The 19,477-nt window shown below is 48.7% G+C and overlaps 1 protein-coding gene and 1 long non-coding RNA gene across 4 annotated transcripts in view; both read left to right on the forward strand.

The window, feature by feature from the left end:
• LOC142014686 (uncharacterized) overlaps positions 1–5,379 on the forward strand; it is a 30,710-nt gene extending 25,331 nt beyond the window's left edge. Inside the window, exon 3 of the long non-coding RNA XR_012646020.1 lies at positions 5,183–5,379. This is a non-coding gene — a long non-coding RNA (uncharacterized LOC142014686). The remainder of the gene's footprint in view (positions 1–5,182) is intronic.
• An 11,136-nt stretch (positions 5,380–16,515) lies between these two features.
• PPM1A (protein phosphatase, Mg2+/Mn2+ dependent 1A) overlaps positions 16,516–19,477 on the forward strand; it is a 49,054-nt gene continuing 46,092 nt past the window's right edge. The window contains exon 1 of one of the 3 annotated variants that reach the window (XM_074996302.1): positions 16,516–16,820. The gene's annotated coding sequence lies outside the window, so the exon portion shown is untranslated. The remainder of the gene's footprint in view (positions 16,821–19,477) is intronic. The other 2 variants (XM_074996301.1, XM_074996303.1) reach the window with 2 other exon arrangements.

Consider the following 19,477-nt stretch of genomic DNA (forward strand, 5'->3'; position numbering starts at 1 on the left):
CATCCCCCAGATTGTGGGTGCATGCGGCGCCCTACACAATCTGGTGGAGAGCAAGGGGGAGGCCTTCTTTCAGGGCTGGGCTGTGGAGGCCGGCAGGGCCGCTGTGCAGCCACCCGCTGCACCCAGTCGCGAGGTGGACCCCGAAGGGACCTGGGTCCAGAAGGCCCTGCGGGCCCACTTCGATGAGGCCGCAGGGTGAACGCTGCCAGGCCCCCCACTGGCCCCCCCATCCTCCACAACACTCCCTGCCCCTACGCCCACGCCACGGAGCACCCAACAGCACCCCCCCTCACTTTTCTTGTACAAATAAAAGCAGACACTTGTTTGTGAAATCAAACATGTTTACTTGAACTCTTCTTAATAATAACTATAGAACTTCTAACTAACTTATATATTACATGTATGTATATTAATATAAAAACAGGGATAACAAGGAAGGGGAGAACTATTTACATGGGGGGGAAGGATCAGACAGTGAAAACGGGGGTCACAAATAAATAAATACAAACTATGTACAGGGCAAAAAACCAAAAAAGTGGGGGGAATATATACAGGGGGGGGCCACGTCCTGGGCCCCATGCCCCTACAGTCCAGCACTGGGGGTGGGCGGCCGGGATCCCCACCTCGGCCGCAGCCCTGGCTGGGGCTGGCTGGGGGCTGGGCGGACTGGAACATACAGCTGGCTAGTGTCAGCTGGCCCCAGGTCCCCCTTGGCGGAATGGCCCTCGGTGGCGGGTGGCGGGGCGACGGCGGACGGTGCAGTGACTGGAGCAGCGGGTGGCACAGCAGGTGGAGCAGTCAGGGCAGGCGCAGCGGCGGCCGGCGCAGCATGGGGGGCCAAGTAATCCACTATGCGGTTGAATGTCTCCATGTAGGCCCCCCATGCCTCTTGGCGCCAGGCCAGCGCCCGCTCCTGCAGGTGGAGGCGGCGTTGCTCCACCCGCAGCCGCTGCTCCGCAACCTCCACCTGCCGGCGGTGGAGGGCCAGCAGCTGGGGGTCCATCGCCGGCGGCTGCTGCTGCTGGGTCCACCGTCTTGCCCGCCGTGGGGCCGGTCGTTGCTCCGCCGAGGGGCTGGCCTGGAGCGATGGCCCCAGAGGGGATTCTGGGACCACTGAAGCCTCGCTGGCGCTCTCCGGTCCTTCCGATGGTGCAGCTGCAGAACTCGGCGGTGGGAAGAAGAGTGGAGACAGCCGTTAGTGTGGGCCCCGAGCCGTGGCCCTTGTCCCCCCACCCCTGTGCTGCAGGTTCCCCATCCCCATCCCCGGGAGATGCTGCTGTGATGGGGTTCAAGGGTTCCCCTGCAGTGCACCCCGTCCCCTGGCGGGAGTGACTCTCACTTCACTCAGCAGGTATGACAGGAGAGGTCTCTTAGGCAACAGATGCCCAGTTTCTCCCAGAAGCGACAGTACAGCAGTCAGAGACAGTCCTTCCAACCTGTCCTGGGGAGAAGACCCCGAGGGGTGCCCCTCTGGGGTGTAGCTTTCCCCCTCCTCAGGCAGGCTGCCTTCCAGCTCTCCCTTCCCCTAGCCTCTACCTGCGGCCCCCGATTCAAACCCAGCTCAGCTCCTCCCTCCTCTTTGTTCAGGGCAGAGGTGTAACCTGCCAGTTGTAGCCCCAGGATCATCCTTAGCCACTGGGAGCTATTCAGCTTGTTGCTAATATCTAGCCTGAGTCTCGCATTTGCACTCCCCCCACTCCATCACATGCTGCTGCTGCTGCTGCTGCTGCTGGGTGTCCCACCCCCTCCCCCCGGGGGACCCTAGAGGTTCCGTTCCCCCCTGCCCCGGGGATGGGGCATGGCATTGTCGTGATGGGGGGCGGGCAGGGGCTGATGCACTCCTGTGAGGGACATGCCACTGCTGTCCTTGGGGCCATGGTCATCTGGGCATGTGGAGGGCCTTGGCCACATATCTATTACCCACTCCCCTCAACCCTGGGGGTGTGCACCAGGTGGGGTACATACCTGACGGTCCACTCCCATGGTCGGGGGACACCCGGGGGGCGGACGCCCGGCTGCTGCTCCAGGATAGCAGGAGGAGGATCTGGAGCCCCGTCTCAGTGGAGGAGGAGTCCCCCTCCTCCTCCTCCTCCTCCTCCTCCTGCTCCGGTGCCCCAGGGGTGAGCTCCTGGGGGGGGGGCCCGGGGGGGGGGGCTTGCCTCCAGGGCGGACTCTGCCTCCGGGGCCTGCTGGGGCTCCTCAGCCGAGGTGTCAAGCGTGGCCGGAGGGGAGGAGGTGTGCCGGGGGCCCAGGATGTCCCTGAGCTCCCTGTAAAAGGGGCAAGTGACGGGGCCAGCCCCAGATCGGCCGGCCGCATCCCGGGCCCAGGCGTAACCCTGCCGCAGCTCCCTCACTTTACTCCGGATATGATCCGGAGCGCGGGCAGGGTGACCCCGGGTGGCCAGGCCCTTGGCCAGCCGAGCGAACGCATTCGCGTTCCGCCTCTTGCTCCCCATTACCTGGAGCACCTCCTCCTTGCTCCAGAGCCCCAGCAGGTCCCGAAGCTCGGCCTCCGTCCAGGAGGGGCCCCGCTGCCGCTTCCCGGCCTGGCTCCTGCCCTGGGAACCCTGGCTCCCCTTCGGGGGGGGTTCCCTGAGGGCACTGGGGGGGCTGCCGGGCGGCCATCAGGTCAGTTGGAGGTGTGGGTGGCTGAAGAAGAGCATGCAGGCAAGCCGCGTGTTATTGCTGCTGCCTGCACGCTTTCTCAGCTTCCTGCACAGAAAAGGAGCGGGTGGGGACCTTTAAGGGGCCACTCCACGCGGCCACCATTGAGCTGAGGGGCTGGACAGAGCGTCTCTCAACCCCTCAGCTGATGGCCGCCATGGAGGACCCCGCAATTTCGAAGTTGCGGGACGCGCAACAACTACACGTTCCCTACTTCGAAGTTGAACGTCGAAGTAGGGCGCTATTCCCATCCCCTCATGGGGTTAGCGGCTTCGACGTCTCGCCGCCTAACGTCGATGTTAACATCGAAATAGCGCCCAACACGTGTAGCCGTGACGGGCACTATTTCGAAGTTAGTGCTGCTACTTCGAAGTAGCGTGCACGTGTAGACACGGCTTATGTGTTCTGAATAAACAACAAGAAGTCCTGTGGCACCTTACAGACTAATGGATTTATTGGAGCATAAGCTTTTATGGGAAAAGACCCACTTAATCAGATGCACGTGACCTGATGATGCAGCTGGTGAAGTGGGTCCTTGCCAAGAAAGCTTATGCTCCAAAAACATCTGTTAGTCTATAAGGTGCCTCAAGACTTCTTGTTGTTTTTGAGGATATAGACTAACACAGCTACCCCTCTGATATGTGTTCTGTATGGAGAATCAGGTTATTTCTAAAGGTGAGGATAGCTGTCTTGGCTACAAACAAACAGAGCCTTGTTTTTCACTGTGCTACAAGGCAGCAGTGCATTATAACTTGTCTGTTTTTGTGAAATGTAAAATGTTTTGACTCAGATACTATAATAGCATGTCCTGAGATATGGGGTTTCCTCTTCTGATAGGTCATCTTCTCCTTGCATACCGAGTTTGTACAGCTGCCTTAAGCACTTTCTCTAAATAACATCCCTTTCTGCATTGCTAATGTGTTGTTTCACTCAATCCCCGAAGAAACACATACGGATGTGGGCCACACATAGTATTCATTGGAAAAAGCAGAGAGGTATAAAAATGCTAAGAACCCAAATTCCTGGCACTGCAGTTCTTATCTAATGAGTCGGTTGGATTCCAAAACCATTTTCTGTCCATCATGCCTCTTCTCCTCAGCAGGCACTAACAATGAGTTTATTTTTGGAAACAGTCCCACCACACCAGCACAAAAATAATTAGACTAAATTTAACCTCAGCAGCGTTGTCACTAGAGAAGGGCGTAGGAGGCAAAAATCCAGTTGAATATTATGAACACCAGTAAATTCAGGACTATTAAGGAGTTTTGGTTCAGACCCTGGCAAACAGAGGGGCTGTTTGCAAGTTATTAATGAAGGTTCAGATTTCAAATATCTCCAAATGTAAGGTGTTTGACTCCTGCATATGGGATCCAACCTACCTCTACTTGTAACTGTTTAATTTATGCAAAAATGTCTCATTAGCCATATTGTAGCTAGGAAGCTAGCTAAATTATAGCAGTGCTTGGTTAGATTTATATTAATAAATGTGACAAAAGGTAAGTGTTTGAATGTACAAAGATGCCAACCAGATTCAGGTACTTAAAGACAAAAACTATGCATATAATGGGCTGAACTTTAGTAATCAGAAATAGTACCCACTTTTCTGAAGTAATCTGTTCTACCTTTGGGAAGTCATATCTTTAAGAAATTTCAAAGTGTCTTACTTTAATATTATATCCAAAAAAAAATCTGAGAAAGCTGCAAGACTTTTAATGACTCAATATGAAGTATCCTCATGGGCCAGCAGGTTTATACAGATATCTTTAGCAATGACTGAACTAAAATCTGGGTTATTTTAAACTAAATACAATCCCTCAAGACAATCCTACAAGGGCTTGTAAAAACTAGTGGGTACTACAGACTCAAATATTGTAGTGATTATGGAATTGATATTGTACCATTGAAAGCAATCAAAACTTTGTAACTGATTTCAGTAAGTGTAGGATGCAGGCCTACATGCACAGGCTGCTGATAGCAGAGAGCAAATGAAATCAGTGGCTTATGTAAACCCTCATTTCTAAGACAGAGACTCTATCAGATAAATTAAGTTAGAGCCTAAAGCTGATAAAACATGTGGGAAGTGGAAAAATCTGCTGACCAGAATTAAACTTCTAGCAATTGTACAGCCAGACATTACAAATGTTCATCAGGAAAATTCAGCATTCTAGGAATCCTGGAAAATAGTACACATCCCTTTATATCTGAAAGAGAAGCAGAAAGACAACTAGGTCAAAAAAAGTGGTATCATTGCCTGTGCCAACCTCTATAGCACTGTACTTCTAAATTCACTTAAGATATTGGGTGGCGTTGCTTTAAGATGTTACACCTTTACCATGCTACGCCCCATTCATGGAACATGCCATGCAGAATTCCCACATGAGATCCAACTAAAAACGGGGAAAAAAACATGCCAGTGTGTATTTTGTGTATGCCATATATCTCACAGAACAATATTCTGAGAAATTTTTCATTTTTGAAAGTGTTATTGGCACTATTTTTTATATTTCTTTATATTTAGGAAAAAGAAACAAATTTTTCCAGACATGCAACTCTTCAATAACCTTTTTCCATTTGCAAAAGGAACCCACTGAAGAGATGGTGTTTTGCAGATGTTGATGAGCTGTCAAAATGCTGTTATTAAACTGTATTCATCCTGCACTGGCTGAATTGGTGCTATATTATCTGTCCCTCTTGGGATTCAGCTTTGGAAGTGTACCCTAGAAAACTGGGTTGGTCCAACAAAAGCTCACCTAATAAATTATTTTGTTAGTCTTTAAAGTGCTATGTGACTGCTTTTTTGTTTAGAAAACTGAATGGATAAGAAGAGTGAGAACTTTTAATGTGGCCTCTCTGAAATAAATTGTAATTCAATATCTTTTTTGCTAGACAAGAGCCTCCCCCTCACCCCACACACCACAGCAAGGGCTCTTATATTGTTAGAAAATAATTAAAATGCTCAACTAGCTGCCCCCACACCTGCAGAGAGTCTTCAGTGTTGGGTTTGTTCAGGCTCTAGCTCAGGGGTGTCCAAACTTTTTTTTAGTGGGGGACACATGGCAATTATTTACATGTTCTGGGGGCCAAACGCAAAGTAGCCCCAACCCCCCCAATCCCCGGGCTTAACTCCTCTCAGCCCCAAACCAGCCCCCAGACTTAAACCCTTCACAGCCCCAAACCGGCCCTCCACCCCGGGCTTAAACTCCTCGCAGTCCCAAACTGCCCCACTGTGCCCAGGCTTAACTCTTTGCAGCCCCAAACCCAGGATTAACTTACACAGGAGCTCTGGGTACTGCTGCACCTTTGCTGGGCTGCTGCTTCCTCCTCCTCAATGCAGCTGCATGGCTCCTCCCGCCAGGTCTCCTACTCCCTCCTCGACCTGCAGCACCTGCAGCTCTCTGCCTTGCAGAGCTGAAATAATGGGACTCAATTTAATTGGTTTAATGGCTGCATCCCTCCTTCTGGCCAATAAACCTATCAAATTGAGTTTTACTTTTTCAGCACAGCAGGGCAGGAAGCTGGAGGAGGACTGAGCAGCAGGGGTGGGAGCTGCAAATGGCTCCTTAAAGAGCCACATGTGGCTTGCAGCCACCCAGCTGGCTTTCAAAATGGCACCACTGCTGACTCTGCAGGCCAGATGAAAAGGCTCTGTGGGCCAGATTCTGGCCTGTGGACCATATGTTGAACACCCCTGTTCTCACCCATGTGTTGAATTTTAGTCCCTTCCCAGACACAGAGAAAAACCTCTGCCCTGGTCTTCAGAGTGCTTTAAACCTGTGCTAACAGTCAAGTCTCGGAATGTAGGCTTGAATTTGGGTTTTGAATCAGCCTGAGCTGGCAACCCACCAACTTTGCTGTGTGCATGCAGGCTAATTAAGGTGGGATGCTATTAGTCCTCCTATCCCACAATTCTACCTGGGCTGTACTTCCTGTCTCACTACTCCCTTATTCCACTCCACAATTTAAACATAAATTTGCCTTCTCCATTTCTGTTGCACTGCCACCATCTTGGCAGAGATGCCATCTAATAAATCTTGCACCTGTGCTACCAGAAGGCGAATGCTGACACCAGCCTCATGGTAAAGCTGTGAAGTGACATCAGTAAGAGCACCTCTAGAGGAGCCCAGGAAGGACAGATAAATTTTCCCACAATGCACTGAAAATGAATTCATAGAATGGCCTGATTCAATGTTCTATTAAGAGCCACGAATCAACCTGCTAGAAATCTAGTCTAGCTAGTTCAGTACCATTGTGGACACAACCACATGGATCTAGCACAGGTAGGGACTTGCAGTGGGGACACTGCACTTATGCTGGGCTAGCCCAAGCTAACATTGCAGTGAAGACATACACTAAAAGTAGCCTCCCCTTGAATACTATGAACTCATTGGCAGAACAGTATGTGGAATCATGCTCCTTCTGTACCTTGTGTAGACCTCCCATTTCCAGAGCTGTCAGTGCAGCATTTCTTCCGGGTGTTGGCTTAATTTTCAAACAAGGAAAATGATTTTGTAGTCTTCCTATCACTATCTAGCTTAGGAACCTGATGTACCTAAGCAGATGCCAATATTGACTAATAACTATTGTGAGTTTGAAAAATGCGGTCTGGAATTAGCACATACCAAACCTGAATTGTGATTCTCTATAGCTTTAAACAAAGATCCCCTAATAAGGGTAGTATTGGATGAACTGAGAACATCCAAGCTGGTTAACAACAACTGAAAAACCTACATATGAACTAAAACTAATGGGAGGAATAAAATCAAACCAAACAAACCTCCTCCCCATAATTCCAGCACAAGCCCCCACACCTGTACAAGTTTTAAAAGTACAGTGTTAACCATCCTTTTGAAATGTAGGTGCTTGCTACATTTTTATTTTCTTGATTTCCCTGAACTGTTGCTTGCTTCCATCAGAACATTTTCACCAGAGAAATTCAAACTTATATTGATAATAACTTTCTGTCATTCACAAATAAAAATGAAATAAGGAAAATTGTTTTGTTAACTTTCTACTGACGTTATGCATACTGCACTTCCAGTTCCTGTCATCCATAGATTCTAGGAAAGAGTAACACAGATTACAAAGAGAAACCTACAACAAAAGGTCATTTCTTTGATTTTCTGACCTGTAGTCACTTAAGGTTTAGTTTAGTTACTTCTGGATCAACATGTGAGAATGATGCCAATGTTATAGGTAAGTTTGGCCCTCCTTAAATAACATGAAGCCAAGTTAAAGAGATCTCAGGCTTTCTTTTTTAAAAATTGAAATGCATCTCAAAATTTCACCAGCACACCAAGTCTAGCTAAGGCTGGATGAGAAAAAATATTGGAAACCAACAGGCACATATTCCACCTGACTTACATTGATCATAGTAGTCATTAGAAAGGAAAGAAGTAGAATCTTCAGCTAGTTGCAGCCCAGTTGAATTGTCAAATGATCCTAGTATCAGAGATATTCAAACACATTCTTAGTGAAGGCAGATAGGCTTGTTAGGAAAAATCCTAAACCAAATTAACATGTTTTTCCACCTTTGCAGTCTGACAATCCAAGTGAATCAACTGGACAAAACCCATCTCATGGCTAACAGATAATTTATTTGGAACAATGGTGAAGCTAACAACTTGTCTTAATCTATAATTGATTAAATATTCTTGTTAAATATCATTATAGAATATACTTCCTTTAAAAAATTAGCAGGAAGCTAGACAGGAGCAGGACAAGAAAAGGGTCTAAGCAGAAACTCTACAGTGAAGCAGAGAGATAAAGAGATAGAGTAGCTTTAGGGCATTTTCCTTTTTCGTTGTTCAGTGCCAAGGAACATGACTTGGAATTCACTTGTCATATGACATTTTAGTGCGACAGAAGTTCTGCAATGCAGCCTAGACTGTCCTCATTGATGTGCCGGTTCTGCCTGCAAAGACTAGTCTATAGTTCCTGCAGTCAATACTTCATCTTGCTCTGGGCCTAGATAGAAGACTGTGTGTTGGGAACTGTAGTCTATTCAGATGACAAATATATAACAGATTAGTTACGCTCGGCTCCATTTTATTCAAATTAGATGGGGTCCTTGAGATTCTGGTAAACTGTTGCCAAGGCCAATAAAATAGGCCTGGCAAACTCAAAGTTACCCCTTAAGAATGTACATTGGTTATTTGACTCTATCCCATTTGCTGATAAATACATATAAATAGAAAATGACAACAGCAAAACTCTGTACCCATGTGTTCCTGCAGCTTGAATCTAGGGCAGTGCTGAAAAAGCTTTTGTTCAGTTTCTTAACATTTGCTGCCACATTTAAAACAAAAAATCCAACCAAAAGCAGTAAATAATACTAATTCAGATCTAAACATTCATCATGATTATACATAATTCAGAGTATTTAAACAAGTTCAGCAAAGGACTGTGTGTATTCATAAGAGGAATGGAGGCCAAAGTATTATCTTTGTGTTAATTTGACATCTTAGTTTGGAGAAATTTGTGTGTGGTTTTGGGGCCAACATTTCTACAGATGCACATGAGCACTCCCGTTTGAAAGTATGGGTATAGAGGATTATTCCTTTTATTCAAAAAGCTTTAGAAATTCAAATGTATTTTCTAAATCTTGATCTGATTCGAAAGGGTTATAAATTGTCTGAGTGCTGCTAGGACCTCTCATCTCATAGATGGGGATGTGAGGAGTTAGGTGCGGACTTGTCAAAGTCTCTTTCATGGGATGGGAGGGGTTGGCAGAAGGGTATAGTGGAGACTCCACCTGGAGATAGATTTTCAGGAGTGTGTGTTGTAAAGCTCCTCTGCTGGTTTGGCATCACTAGAAATTTTTATTGCACATGAAAATGATTGTGAAGAACTGAGTTAGCTGGCATATTGCTCAGCATGACTGACTGCTCTAAATACTTGAGGGCAAACTGTGTTCAGTATCACATTAGTAGTAACCATTAGCTGATGCAATACTGAATGCAATTTGATCTGTCTACAAGCACTGGTCAGTCATGGTCAGCAATGCCAGCTAACTCGATTTTTTGCAATTGCATTTCAACACAATACAATTTTCCAGTGCAAAAAAACTCTGTGGGGACAAGATTGTGCTGTATGGAATACAATCACCGCTCATCTCTGGGAATTAAAAAGGGTAGAATGATTTTGCTCTATGTTTTATGACAGGCCTTATTTCCATTAGAGTGGTAACTCAATAGGGTTTCAGGTGAAGGTATGCACAGTGTGAGCCTCACAAATTGAATGTGTCCCCATTAGTCACCTAGAATCAATTTAAAGCTTTCTCAGCCAGCTTTGATATTAGGGTAGCCTTCATCTGATTTAAGATGTGTGTGGCTGTCATGAGGGCCATCTTTTGACTGTTCTCAGAGATGACAGCTGCCTCAACCAGTGAACCTACTTAGTTCTCCAGCTGAGTCCCCACCTGATACTTCTCAGTCTTCCACAGTATCTCTCCCCAAAATCTTCCAGCCACAGTCCCAGCCTTATTATGCCGCTTCATTGTCCCCTTCTAGACCCATGCCAGTCCTGAAAGTCCATAGCCTATAGTCTAGTTGGGGTCTTGGAGAAAACTACACATGCTGCTCCCGTATCATTCCCTGTTAACTCCCTGTCCATGCCAATGTCCGTGGCAGATGCCTTGAAAATTCTCCTGCCCACTCCTGCTAAGTTAATATCCCCCAGGTTCAGTTCTGAACATGCAAAAACAGTCCAGTTATAGGTTCCCAGCTACAGGAACCAGTTCAATGATCCACAGAAGGACTGCCAATTTGACACCATCAGTCAAGGATTGAACAGAGACTGGGAGTGGCTGGCCAATTACAAAAGCAGTTTCTCCTCTCCTGGTGCTCACACCTCCACATTAACTGCTGGAAATGGGCCACATCCTCCCTGACTGAATTGGCCTTGTCATCTCTGGCCTTCCTCTCAATTGGAACGCCCTCCTTTTCACGAGCCTGTATAAATTAGACCCTCCTGGAATCTCCACTATGTGCATCTGACAAAGCTGGTTTTGCCCACGAAAGCTTGTGCTCCAAAATATCTGTTAGTCTATAAGGTGCCACAGGATTTCTTGTTGTTTTTGCAGATACAGGCTACCCCTCTGATACCTGTAGAGGAAATGTTGATGAGTATGGATGTCACTTACAGAGTTGGAGGAAAGTACTCCATGTGCTCTGTTGAACCTGTTCAACTCTTCTTTGATGGTGATCGATTTTTCAAACAGTTCATCACAACCCACATGATTGTCCACTTGCTGCTAGTGAGCCACAGCTGGTTTGGCAGTTTTGCACTTTCAGGTCCTACCACAAATTGGTGGTAATAACCTGTGGGCCCCTCACCCCCAAATCCTTTAGAACCTATTTCTTTGTTGTTGGGGCTGAACAAGCTTTCATGGCCTAGACTTAGTCCACTGGGGGCTGGATCTGGCCCTTCTCCCAAATATAGCCCAGGCAAGCAGCTTTTTCCTTTCCAAGTTTACACTCTGGCGGGTTTGCAGTTAGGTCAGCCTTCTATATGGATCAAAGAATGGTAGTGGCCTATTCTAGGTGGGCCTCCTAATCTTGACTATAGATGACCAAATCATCTATATAAGCTACAGCATATTAACACCTGGTTGAAGGATCTGATCTATTAGGCACGGAAACATCACTAGAATGCCATGGAAGCCAAAGGTCACAGTCCTAAAATTATATAAGCCAAATGGAGTGACAAAAACAGCTTTCATTTGATTCCAGTGTGAGTGAAATCTGCCAGACGGAGGTGGTGAGTTATATGGACCTATAATGCCCAGGCTCCAAGAGTATTCCTGGCCTGGAGCTCAACTCCAGCAATGTTTGGGGTTGGGTCCCCCCCAAGTCTTAGCCTGCTGCCCCCCACGCTGCCCTTGGTGCATCGTCTGCCACCCACAGGTGATTTAAAAGGATTTGGAGGCCCCCAGCACCACAATGGGCATCACAGTGGGGCTGGAACAGCTTCCTGCCCACTAGCTCTGCACTTGGCTGTTGGTGTGGCGATTCTAGGCACTGCCCCCACCCCTAGAGTCCCTCTGGCCAATGGGTGCTATGGGGGCAGTGCCTGCAGGCAGCAGCACATAGAGACATTCTGGTTGTCCAACCTTGGATCAAAGGGGGTGCCCTGTGTAAGTGCCACTCCCCATCCTTTGAACCTCCTTTCCCCAAACTCTCTTCCAGAGCCCCCACCCCTTGTTCCCTCCCACATCCCTTCCTGCTCCCAAACTACCCCCTGCCCCCATCCCCTTGTACCTCCTATGACACAGACTCCCTCCCAGACTTTGCACCCGCCTGTACGCCCGTTCCTGCCCCAGCCTGAGCCTGCACCCAGTACCCAGACTCTGTCCCACAGCCTGCACTCCCAGACCCCTCCCGCACCTAAACTCCCACCCAGAGCCTGAACACCCTCCAGTCTCATCCCCTCCCCTTGTACCCTCTCTCAGCTCCCTAAACTCCCTCGCAGAGCCTGAACCCCCACCCCCCATACCCCCATCTGCTGTCCCAGCCTGAGTCTGCACCCAGCACCTTGACCGCATCACAGAACATGCACTCCAGGGTCCTACTTCCACCCAAACTCCCTCCCAGAGCCTTAGGTGTGTGTGGAGGTGCACGGGGAAGAGTCCCAACCCCATCCTGGGCACTATCAAAATTTCTACCAATCTTCTGTCCCTGTCTGCCAGTATCATCTGGAAGTGCCAACATTATAATAATATACTGGGCCTCACCCAGCCAGGCTAATGTAGTCCCCAGGGCTGGGGCTGAAATGCACCTCACACTGGGCTAGTGGACAGGAGGGGTTACATGAGTAATTCATCCACTTGGGGCATAGGCTAAGAACAAAACTTAGATATAGCAATGACTTTTTCTGAAATCTGTACAGAACTATTTAGTACCACCCTGTTTAGGGATCAGTACCGTTGTGTTTGCCAGTTGTGGGATGCTTCAGTGACCCTGCTGGCCAAGTTCCAGTGGCACAGAGTTCCTATTTCACTGCATCCTGAAATTTTTTGGAGAGCGGACAAGGGTTGTTTCTGATTTTTTGCCCTGGCTCCATCTGGACACAGTGTTGAACACAGTAAATTTGTCTTGGCTGATGAATACACCCTTGGGAAGGTGTTTTAAATAGGTGTCTCACTTGGCAGCAGGTTGAGGTTCTCTCCATAAATACTTGAGGTCAGGTTCCAGGGAGGCGGGTGCTTAGAGTGATAAAACAACTTACCCTTTCCATCCATGCTTTCAGAAGATTAATATGGTAGACCTGAATTTACTTCCTCTTGTTGGGTTGTCATATCTCATCATTAATTAGCCTGAGTGATGGACTGCTTCCTATGTTCCTTGCCATTTAATGAGTAGCTTTGTAATAGCCTCACTCCTGAGACTGCTGAGCCTTAAGGAGATGGTTTTTTTGGTGAAAGTTCCTAGGGTTTTGAGTCTCTCCTGTAGGTGCAGAGGTGGGGGGAAGAAGACCCCCCCTTATTACAAGATACATCAGGTGCAGCTCTCAGATTATTTGGGGGTGCACTGTGTGGACAGGTATCAGAGAGGTAGCCATGTTAGTCTGTAGCTTCGAGAACAACAAGAAGTCTTGTGGCACCTTGTAGACTAACAGATATTTTGGAGCATAAGCTTTCATGGGCAACGACCTGCTTCATCAGATGCATGAGTGGGGGCGTTGGTTTCAGAGGGGTATTTAAAGAGTGGGGTTCCAGTAAGAGGGAGGGCCAGAGCTAACAAGGTCTATTCAGCAAGGTGGAAATGGCCCAGTATCAACAGTACTTATCAAACGAGGAAAAAACAAGTGAGATCAAACAGGGGGATGTGAGTCTTTGTCAGAGTCTAATGGGGAGATGTTAGCACCCTGAGCAGAGAAACTGCCTTTGTAAGCTGTGAGCCACTCTCAGTCTCTGTTTAATCAATGGTTAATGGAGTCAAATTTGCACATAAATTGTATCTCAGAGATTTCTCTCTCCATTTGATTTTTGAAATTTTTTTGTTTCAGGACTGTCACCCTTAAATCTGCCACTGAGTGTCCAGGGAGATTGAAGTTTTCTCCCACAGGCTTCTGTACATTACCATTCCTGATGTCTGATTTATGTCCATTTATTCTTTTACAGAGAGACTGTCCAGTTTGGCCAGTGTAGATTGCAGTGGGGCATTGCTGGCACATGATGGCACATATTATATTAGTAGATGTGCAGGTAAAGGAGCTCCTGATGATATAGTTGGTGTTAGGTCCTGTGATGATGTCACAGGTGTAGATATGGGTGTAGAGTTGGCAGCGAGGACTGTTGCAGGGGCTGGTTCCAGGCCTAGAGCCACTGGTTTGTGATTTGTAGTGGCTGGTGAGGATTTGTTTAATGTTGGCAACCTTATGGAAGGATTCATCTGTGTTGAGGGGAATCTTGGTAGAGGTCTCAGCATAAAGGGAATGCAATTATCTCAGGTAAACTCCAGCACCTCCTTCTTAGGCACCCGCTGCTGTAGATCCAGGTTGCTTTTGTTGCCCATGAGGATCATGGGAAACTTATCCTGGTTTTTGATCTGCAGGATCTGCGTGTAGAATTTGCTGGGCTAATTGAAGCTGCTATGTTCATGGATAGGATAAATGGACCAAAACATAAGAGAATCTCGGCCTTACATTGAACATCAAAAAGACCAAGATACTCCACCAACCCTTGACAATGGGATAATCTTGTGTACCCTCTACTGAAGTCAGTGGAGAACTGCTGGAAAATGTGGAGCTTTTCCCATACCTTAGAAGTCATGTTTCCACTAAAGTTGACATTGACCTGGAAATCTAGCAAGCTGTGCAAGCTCTGCTTTCTCCCACCTGAGACAAAGGGTCTTCAAGAACTGGGACATCTGTGCCAAAACAAAGCTCCTTCGATATCATGCAGCAGCTGTTCCAACACTATTGTATGCACGTGAAACCTGGACAACATACAAGCATCATTTGAAGGCACTTAAACAACATCATCAATGCTACCTCAGAAGAATCCTAAATATCTCATGGGAGAGTAGGCGCACGAACATTAGAATCCTGGAAGAATCGAACATGACCAGCATTGAAACTATTTATCATTCACCAACAACTTTGTTGGACCGGTCACATGGTCCAGATGTCTGATCAGTGCCTCGCAAAACAGATTCTGTTTTCTGACTTGAAGGAAGGACGAAGGAGCGTAAGGGGGCAGAGGAAGTGATAATAAGGACATGCTGAAGACACGTCAAAAAGTGCAGCATTGGTGGTGACACTTGGCAGAACCTTTCCCAGGACGGTCCCCAGCGGAGAGCAGTAATCTGGGAGGTGGTGGCGCAATTTGAGAGGTCTGACTGCAGTACAGATGAGGAGAGGCAGAGAAGGAGGCAAGAGTGGAAAAAATTGCCTTCCCCCCCCCAAGAGCTGCTAACCCCTGCCTCTTCTGTGATAAGATCTGCAGCTCCAGAATCAGGCTGATCAGCCATCAACAGACTCACAAATAGGCGGATGACATGAAGATGTCCTACTCATTACTGAGTGACCGCCAGGAAGATGGAGACACAGGAACCCTTTGCTATGCACATGTACTGCTCCTGCCAGACCCAAACTTCTGCCCTGTCATGGCCAGGAAGTCTAGCTGGGTCAGGCTTCCATGTGTTGCAACTCTTCATGTAGAAATCCTCAGTTGTGGGATCATAATCTGAGACAAAGTACAACTGGACAAACACAGGAGCTACTCTCCTGGTTAGTCCGCCATTGACTGAGGAGGATTTCTCCCTTTTAAGCTTCTCCTTCTAGTTCTGACTTCTATCACGTAATGTAAGCCTCTGTTGGCTTCTTAGCCCTTTGGGGGCGTGTATATCTTGTAACTGGGTGTTGTTACTGTGAGTGGTGCCTGGGGGAGGAGGCATCACTAAGAGTGATGTGCAGCTGTTATTATAGGGAGTGGGGCGCATGAGTCTGTGTGTGCTGGGGAATGATCTTTGTGTACATTACACACAGACACATGCGCCCCACTCCCGATAACAACAGCTGTACTCCACTCCTCGTGATGCCTTCTCCCTCTAGGCACCACTCACAGCGGGGCTGAGGCCGGTGGCGTGTGTACCGAGCAGGGTGGATGTTTTGCTGCGCGCTGCAGTCTCTTTTTCCCCTTTGGGGAACGGCAAACGGGTTTTTCCCATGCGTGTAGCTAACACTCAGTCCCCAGCCCTGGCCCCAGAGCAGGCGACTACCTCAGACACATCAGTCTGAGCGGGTTAGATCCCCTCCCCCACACCACAGGTCACCGATCCCCTTCGGGGCAGTGTGTAGGGGGGGGTGCGTGTGTGTGACACTGTAGCGGCCCCCCTTGCACTGGCCTGCGGCTGGCTCCTGTACATTGTCCCTCCACCCCCCTGAGAGCCTGGGGGGTAAGTCCGTGTACTGGCTAGGTGCCCCACATACAGCAGTCCTGCTCTCACCCTCCCCCGCCTAAGGAGTGGGACGCGTGCAGCACCCATCCTTCCCCCCCGCCCCGCGCGCAGCTTCCCTCACACACACACACCCCGCCATCTCCCTCCCCGCCAGAACCGCGGGCAGCGCATGCGCCGCAGGGAGGGGAGCCGAGAGGTGATGTCATAGCCTAACAGCCTGCTCCCCCTCCCCCTCTTGCAGTTCTTCAAGCTCAAATCAACATCCGGGCTCTTCACGCTGCGCCGGAGGCGGTGGCTTCACCCGCGGGAGCCGCAGCTGTCCTGCCCAGGTTTTAGCAAGGAGGAGGGGGGGGCGCGCGTGCGCGCGCGCGGGCAAGGCCGGGAGCGCGCGCGCGCCGCACACAGCCGGCTGGGAGGAGAGCGCGGAGGCAGTTCGGGAGCGCGCGTGTGCCGCTCAGGGAGGGGAGCAGGGTCTGTGGCGCTGCGCGAGGCGGCGGGCGGCGCTGGGCTCGAGGCCGGGCGAGCGGGTGGGGGCGGCGGCAGGAGGGGGAGGGGGGGATGAGCTCTTGGTTCCCCAGGGCCAGAGAGCCGCTCTCCGCCGCTGCCTGTGAATGAACTGAAGCGAGGCCGCCGGCCCGCCGGCCCCCTGCCCCGCCGCAAATCCCTCCTGAGCCGGCCCTGTCGGAGCGCAGAGCGCGGCCCTCCCCCAGCCCGGGCTCCGCTCCCCGGAGAGCCGGTGCCTTTGGCCGCCGCGGGGTAAGTGTTGCTGCGCAGTGCGGGGCTCGAGTGGGGAGGCGGGCCGGGCGGGCCGAGCGGGAGGCGGCGGGGCGGAGTGCGCCAGGGCGCTGAGGGCCGCGCCGCCGCCTGGGCCCCGGGGCCTGTAAACAAGCGGGGGCGGCCCGCGCGGGGTGGCGGAGTGGGGCGGGAGGGAAGCTTGGCTCCCCCAGCCCGAGGAGGTGCCATCCCGGGCGGCACTGGGGGCGGGCGGTCGCTGCGGGAGAGCCTGTCCCTTGCTTGGGATGCTGCGTTCGAGGGGCTGAAGGTGACCAGGGGCTTGTCCCCAAGGCCCCAGCCCCGCATTGCGGAGTGGGGAGACAGCCCCCCTCCCGCCCCTGGTGGGGAGAGCGGCCCTGGCCTGCTGCAGGTAACAACCCCGCTGCGCTCGGAGCCAGCCGAGCTCCATTAATAATGCTTATAAACACCCCCCCCCCAACACACACACGCCTCACCCCGCTGCCAAAGCACTCGGGGCAGGGCACCATTAAGAAACGCATCTATTTATAAAGCACCCCACCCCACTAAGGGTCGCTGAAGAAACACTCCCAGATAGTGATTTTATTTTTATAGCAGCCGCCTCCTCCGTGCTTCCCCCCCTTCTAGGCGAGTCATTGAAACACGTCAAGTTTGAGTTCAATATTAGGGTCTTTAAAAGCCGTTTTGAGACCTAAACCAAAGGTTACATAGATGAAGCCTGTATTGACACATTTGCCATGTTAAGAGGGGGTGGGTAGATTAGGCACCGGTAAATCTATTGCCTGTTAACATACCTCGTAATTTTGTCTGGTTTTGTTTTTGTTTTAAATGTCAGAGGTGTGGGCTGTGGGTTTGTTTTCTGCAACTAACATGAAATATACTAGCCAGACACTTCAGGATGTGCTGTAAATTCATAGTTTTGAAATAACTGATTTGATAAGCATTTCTTTGACATACCTATTGGTGAACAGTAAGAGCCCCTCAACTTTGCCATCTTAATTATAAAGGAAGAGTTTTAGGGTCCATGTGTCATTTGCAAGTTTGTAAAGCCTGTTGCTTGTTGAGAATCTCTGTTGTGATTACATTACACATTTAGGACTAACTTAGGGTTTAGGATTTTCATACATAGGAGTTGTATTTTTTTAAGCTATTGCCTATCTTAAAAGGAAAAATATTGAGGGCAATAAGGTTTTTGAAGCTCCACAGACCATTCACCAGTAGCGACAAGGAAGATTTTGCTGGCGTCTCTGAGGTCTAAGTGTTTTCAAAATTGAAGCTTTAATTTAAAATAAGGTTTTAGATCTTGTGACAGGGAGAAATGGCCTTCCAAATGTGGCTCAGTGTAGTAGCATTTTTTTTTTTTTTTTTGGAGGGGGAGATCTTCAGAAAGATTGTTGTAGTGTCTGTGCTGCTGCTCTTCCACACTTTGAGAAGCTCTAAGAATATGAAACTGAAAATTACATTGCTGTTTGAAACCTGTGAGAAGCAGCTATCCAAAATTGTCAGTTTCATATAGCTCATTCTTTGTCAGTTTGACACTGTTCCACCAGTTCCAGAAAGCTTCTAACTGCAGCAGAGGGAAGAACTAGGGAATTATTCATAGGAAACAGTAGTAAGAAAATTGCAGTTGGGGGGGGATGTGTAGTAACAGAGGACCCTCTTTAAGTTCCTGCTCTGTTCCAACAGATGGAGTGAGGGAGTATAGGAGCTTCATATTTAGCATCAGATTGTGCCTGTTAGCATCCATAAAGGAGCACTTGAAAAAGAAGAGCATTCTGGTACATAAAATAGCGATACTGCATAAGACCAAAGGTCCATCTAACTCAATATCCTGTTTTCTGACAGTGGCTAATGCCAGGTGCCCCAGAGGGAATGAATGGATCAAGTAATCAAGTGATCCATTCTCTGTTGTTCATTCTCAGCTTCTGGCAAACAGAGGCTAGGGATGCAAGCCTGCCCATCCTAGCTAAAAGCTGCTGAAGGACTTATCCTTCATGAATTTATCTGATTTGTTTTTGAACCCTATTATAGTCTTGCCATTTTACAGCATCCTCTGGCAAGTTCCAGAAGTTCACTGTGCATTGTGTGATTTTTTTCTTAGAAGTTTCAACATCTTTCCCTGCACTAGGGTTTGGGCATTTCACAGATGTTTTGTGCCTGAATCTCACTAGCTTTACAGGGTCTCCTCTCACCTTCCCTCTTGTTTCATATTGCTAAGGCCTAGTGTACACTCAATTTTTCTGGCATACTAGTGAATTGGAAAAAATAATATTCCTCGTCAACACAATTTTGCTGGTAAAAGGCTTTGGGTAGCTATAGCTAGACTGGGTGGATGGGTGGGGGAATCCTCTTGCTAGTATAAGATGCTTCTGTTGTTCAGCTATATTGGTAATTCTTTATAGTGTAGACAAGGCCTAACTCTTATTATTAGGCTTAGTCCTCTGGAAAGTTGTTTCCTGATAAATCTTAGGTATTTATCTTCAGTAGTCAATGCTTTCATTCTTTTTTTAAAAAGCGAATATATGGGAAACTAAGTATTTACTGAGCTTCCTATGGCAAGATTTATAGAGCTTCTTCAGTGAAAAACTGGGGAGGAGGATGGAGATATCAAGGGACTGTTGAAAGTTGGTTGAAGTTAACTTGTCTGAACAGGCATTCAC

This window comes from Carettochelys insculpta, chromosome 6 (assembly GCF_033958435.1).
Source record: "Carettochelys insculpta isolate YL-2023 chromosome 6, ASM3395843v1, whole genome shotgun sequence".
NCBI classification, from domain to species: domain Eukaryota; kingdom Metazoa; phylum Chordata; order Testudines; family Carettochelyidae; genus Carettochelys; species Carettochelys insculpta.